We start from the raw sequence: 6000 nt of genomic DNA on the forward strand, positions 1-6000 counted from the left end.
GATAAACATTAAAAAAGTTTTTTTAATTAAAAAAAGTTCTCATTTCCAACTTTGTCTCTCGACTACTTGTTTTCATCCATCATCGGCAATTTCTTTTTTTCTTTAAGTTTTTAAAAATGTTTTTTATTTATTTACAAGAGGGAAAGAGACAGCGTGAGCAGGGGAGGGTCAGAGAGAGAGGGAGACACAGAATCTGAAGCAGGCTCCAGGCTCTGAGCTAGCTGCCAGCATAGAGCCCAAAGCGGGGCCCGAACCCACAAACCGTGAGATCATGACCTGAGCCGAAGTCGGCTGCCCAACCGACTGGGCTACCCAGGTGCCCCCATCATTGGCAATTTCTTAGGGCTAGACAGATTTGGATCAAATAGTGATGGCATCATTTGCTAGTGGTTTTAAATTGGCTTAGGTAGTTTAACCTCTTAATCTCCACTCTGCATTTGAAAAATGGGATTTTACACACCAGGATTATGAAGCTTAAGCAGAATAATGCTGTCCTTACCACAGACCCCATGCTACTTCCTATCTTTTCCTTCTACTAAACAGAAAATAAAAAACATTTCTTCTGAAATACAAATGCTAATGTCCTCTCTGTATCCCTCACCTTCCTTAAACCTCTTGGTCATTCAACCATTAGTGAAAATTAATTCAATTGTAATTAAATCAAAAGTTGCTGTCCCAGAGGTGGGAACTTGGTTCTGTTTCCATGTCGTTCTACTGGATGGCAGTGACTGCCTGGAGTGCTCAGTTAGGGAGGGTTTTGAGGCCAAACATTGGCACAAACGGAAGGAGCCTGCCGGGCACCAGAGAAAGCCACGGGCACACATTTGTCAGCATCTGACTCACTGGTTCACATGTTGGTTGTGTGCTTGCTGTGTGCTGGACATTGTGCGAGCGCTGAGCACATACAACAGAGTCCTATAGGTGGCATCAGGGAGGGCTTCTCCTAGGAATGGAGACCTAAGCCATGAGGAGCAGGAGTCAGGCTTCTCTCATTACTCTCTTAGTGAAGGAAAATCAGGGTTCGGAGAGAGAGAACACGAAAAAAGTAAAGCGAAAGATGAAGAGGAAGGGGAGAGAGTAGAGGTAGCAATCTGGAGATGTCAGCTGTCCATCTCACAAGATCCACCTTTCCTTTTGTTATTCCTGGTTTACTTTCCCTGATGAATCCAGATCAGCTGGGCATGGTCGCATACCAACACTCTAACCAGTGCTTTGACTAAACACATGGATAAGATCTGGCGCCTGTTCTCAAGAAAATGGCCCTGAAGTTAGGGGTAAAGGGTAGCCTTCGAAGTACAGTTCATGACCAGGTGTAATCCCTGTATGGTGCTGTGTGGCATCACACCTCCAGAGCATTTTGTGCTTTTACAAAATGTGCAGTTTATAACTGGTGCCATGAGTTATGTAGTCTTTATAATTCTCCTGGGCGGTTATTATGATTGTCTTATTTTTCAGAAAATCCCACCGAGATGAGACTCAATCATCTTGGGGATAACCTTGGGACAATGACAGAATAATCCTTCCGACTCAAGATCTGAGACACATTCAGCTCTCCCAGAGCTGCCTTGTGACTACCCAACCAGGTCAGGGGGCTGGCACTGGGCTCAGGATGTCAGCAGAGTCATGGAGTATGGCCGATGATCATGGGGTGCACGGAGAGGGGAAGCAGGAGCCCCGCCAGAAATCTGGGTTGTGATTTCACTCAAAGCGCCTTGAATTCTAAGCGCAGGAGTTTGGATTTTATGCTACCAGTCATGCTGCTGGGAGAATGTTGATGGAGAACAGATTAAGCTGTTCCCTGCTGGCAGCTGCTTGGTAGTTCGGTTTATTTCTGCCTAAGGTAACATTTTTTGGTAGACAGAATGTCATTATTAATTACAGGCTTTGTGATATTTTCAAGTGAGCATCTGAAGAATAATTAGAAATTAAATTGGGCCTGAAACAACAATGTCATATTTAGCAAGAACGTCTTTATTATTATCTTAAGTCACTGATGATTCAGGTGGCATCCTCATTTAGAAAGGTACCAAGGATTGGGGTGCCTGGGTGGCTCAGTCAGTTAAGTAACCGACTCTTGATTTTGGCTCAGGTCAATCTCACAGTTTGGGGGTTTGAGACCCATGTTGGGGTCTGTGCTGACAGTGTGGAGCCTGCTTCAGATTCTCTCTCCTTCGCTCTCTGCCCCTTTCCTACTATCTCTCTCTGTCCTAAAAATAAGTAAACATTAAAAAAAACATTTAAAAACTCTTAGAAAGGTAGCAGTGATGACTGTTAGTGCTCAGTTAGCATTTTTTTGTAGATATTTTCAACACTCAAGATCGTTAAGTAGCAGTATTCTTATTTTCCTTATTTTAATCTATTTAAGTTTTAGAAAAAAAGTTACAAAAATTTTTTTACGTTTATTTACTTTTGAGAGAGAGAGAGAGACAGAGGCATGAGCAGAGGAGGGACAGAGAGAGAGGGAGACATAGAATCCAAAGCAGGCTCCAGGCTCTGAGCTGTCAGCACAGAGCCCGACCCAGGGCTTGAATTCACAGACCGTGAAATCAGGACCTGAGCCAAAGTTGGTTGCTTAACTGACTGAGCCACCCAGGCACCCCAATTTAATTATTTTTAAAAAGTGTTTTAGAGATGGTGATTCATCTGAAGATGATTCAGTAAAGATCACTGGAGTAGGTAAGCTCTCCATTTGAAAAAAATCTGTCTTCTCTCTCTTTTTTGTCTTTAGCAAATTTAGAAAATGTCAGATAACACTGGCTGACTGTTCTTTCCATATAAGGCTGCAGCTGAGATTTTCCAGATTCATTTGGAAAATAAAAATATAAGTAAGTCATTTCAGCTTTCAATCCCATTCCTTCCCACCCCCTCAAGGACCTTTCTCAATCAGCTCCCCCTCAGCTCATGTGTTCATCAGAACTCTTGCCCAGGCATCTTACTAAACCCTCTGCCACCCTCCCTCTCTGCTTCCCGTCATTGCCAAACTCCTTGAAAGTGTGGTCTACATCTGGGCGGTCGTGCATCCCTTCACTCTGAATTCTGAATTGCCTCCTCACCTTCTGTTTTTAAATTTTTTTATGTTTTATTTATTTTTTGAGAGAGAGAGAGAGAGAGAGAGACAGTGTGAGCAGGGGAGGGACAGAGAGAGAGAGGGAGAGACAGAATCCAAAGACAGGCTCCAGGCTCTGAGCTAGCTGAAGGCACAGAGCCTGACATGGGGCTCAGACCCATGAACTGCAAGATCATGACCCGAGCCGAAGTCGGATGCTCAACCCACTGAGCCACCCCGGCACCCCTGCCTCGTCATCTTCTAATGACCTTTCCTCAAGCCCCATTCCTACCCATCTTTTTTCCTGAAGGACTCAATATCATTACGCACTTTCCCCAGACCTCTAGAAACTCACTTCCTAATTGGTTCTGACTATTCCCTCTTTGCTTCTCATCTTCTTCCTCCTGTTTGCTACAAGGGGGTGTTCTGCCTGGGCTCCATCCTTGGTCTTCTCTCCATGCTCTCTACACTCCTTCCTCTACAGAACTGAATCTACACCAATAACTCTCAGCCTGTATCTCTCGCCCAACCTCTCCCGCAACTACTAGTCTTGTAGACTCAACACCCTCATCTGGCTGTGCTGCAGCATGTCAAAGTTGACCTGTTCAAAATTAAAGTCTGCGTTGAAGGTGGCTTCTCTGCCTACGGAGATGCCAGCCCATCTCAAAGCTGTCTCATTCATAAATTCTTCCTTGATCCCAACATAAATTCTTCCTTGATCTCAATAATCTCAGAGCCTCCAAAGCACTTTGTTCAAACTTCTCATGGACGGCAATTATCCTAGACTGAGTGGTCTTATAGTTTTTTGCATAATATCTTATTACTAAATAGCTTTGTAACGCTTCTGCCTTAATTTTCTCATCTGTAAAACAGGGCCTTCAATGTAAGGTACTCATGAGAATTAATATAAAGTGTTTAAAACAATGCCTGGAATAAAATAAGCCACTCCGTAAATTTAGTTGTTGCTATTATCTCTATACTAAGAACTCTTTAAAAGCAAGAACTTATGTTTTACTCCTCTTTAAATCTCTTGGAGCACCTAGCACTGTAATCACACAAAAAAGATGCTTATTATTTAAATGGATAATAGGAAAGAGTCCGTATTTAGAATTTTTAAAAATATATAATTCACAATCTTCTGCAGGTCAGGATTTATTAGGAAAAAAATACTAGAGGAAAAAGGCAACTTCCTCAGGGTCTCATACCACTTTTATATCTAGGCCAGTAGGGCAAGAACCGACATCCATGATGACATTAATGATCATTACTTTTACAAGACACTGAAGGACATCTTGAATCACCAGATTGAATTGTACACAGTTAAAGTTTGGTTCTAAGTTAATTTTATTATACTAAATTATTACTCAATTATTATTTAAAAATGGTAACTCTTACTTAACCATGATTTCAAAGTTGTTTTCTCCCACTTAGGGGAAACAAAAAGCCATGGGCTACATTCCATTAAGCAAAAAGGAAGACGGGATCAATTTGTCATCAAGAGATTAATAGTGTGGGGGCGCCTGGGTGGCTCAGTCGGTTGAGCGTCCAACTTTGGCTCAGGTCGTGATCTCACAGTTTGTGGGTTCGAGCCCTGTGTCAGGTTCTGTGCTGACAGCTAGCTCAGAGCCTGGAGGCTGTTTAGGATTCTGTATCTCCCTCTCTCTCTCTCACCCTCCCCTGCTCATGCTGTCTGTCTGTCTCCCTCTCTCTCTCATAACTAAATAAAACATAAAAACAAAAGAGATTATACTGTGATAGATTCCCATGATGCGGGGCTTGAACCTATAAACTGTGAGATCATGGCCCAAGCTGAAGTCAGATGCTTAACTGACTGAGCCACCCAGGCGCCCCTTAAATTCCCTTTTGATTTCCTCTTTGACCCAGTGATTGTTCAGGAGTGTATTATTTAATTCCCACATATTTGTGAATTTTCCCATTTTCTTGCTTTTAAGGATTTCTAGTTTCCTCCCATTGTGGTCAGAATTGATACACGATATAATTTTTATCTTAAGTTTGTTAGCACTTGTTTTGTCAGCTAATATGTGATCTATCATGGAGAATGTTCCATATGCACTTGACAAGATTGTGTATTCTCCTGCTGTTGGGTGAAAGGTTCTGTATATGTCTGTTGGGTCTATTTGGCCTCTAGTATTTGCTGTTTAAGTCCCTTGGTTCTTTCAATCTTTCTGTCTGGATGTTCTGTCCATTATTGACTGTGGGGTGTTGAAGTCTCGTACTATTATTGTTTGTTGTCAATTTATACTTTCAGATCTGTCAACATTTGTCTTACGTGTTTAGATGTTCTGATGCTGGATGCATATATTGTTACAATTGTTATATGTTCCTGTTAAATTGGCCCTTTCATCATTACATAATGACCTTGTCTCCAAATACAGTTTTTGACTTAAAGTCTACTTTAGCAATGAGTTTCATACTTGAGTCTCTTGTGGTGCTGTTTCGTGTCCTTTCATTTCTACTTGAAAATCCCTCTTTAACAGCCAGAAGGAGCTCATTCTAGTAGAATTCCTTTGGCAGGTAACTGTGGCCTAGGACACAAAAGAATTCATTTCAATTTATTCATCAAAGAAAAAGTGAGGTAATTCCGTAATATGGAATGTATCAAAAAGGAAAAAAAAAATCATTTTTAGGAGCTTGAAGATGGTGCCCAGGATAAAGCAGTAGAGAAGCAGGTTGGAATCTGAAGGCAAATGGCCCTTTGCCTGGATCAGCAGAGCACTGAACCACTACTCCATTGGCTAACACCAAAACACCGGTGGTGGCTCTTTTACATCCCCTACCTCTTCTCTATACTCTAATGAGAGTGCCAACATTTGGGTGCTGGGAGCTCTCTTCAAGAACAGTGTGGTGATTACCGGAACCCTGGAGTAGTGAAGTGAGGCCCAGCAGTCGGCCACACTCAAGTACCTTTGAGTAAGAAAGAAGCCAGTCCACTT

Source organism: Hyaena hyaena, unplaced genomic scaffold (assembly GCF_003009895.1).
Source record: "Hyaena hyaena isolate Hyena2069 unplaced genomic scaffold, ASM300989v1 scaffold_181, whole genome shotgun sequence".
NCBI classification, from domain to species: domain Eukaryota; kingdom Metazoa; phylum Chordata; class Mammalia; order Carnivora; family Hyaenidae; genus Hyaena; species Hyaena hyaena.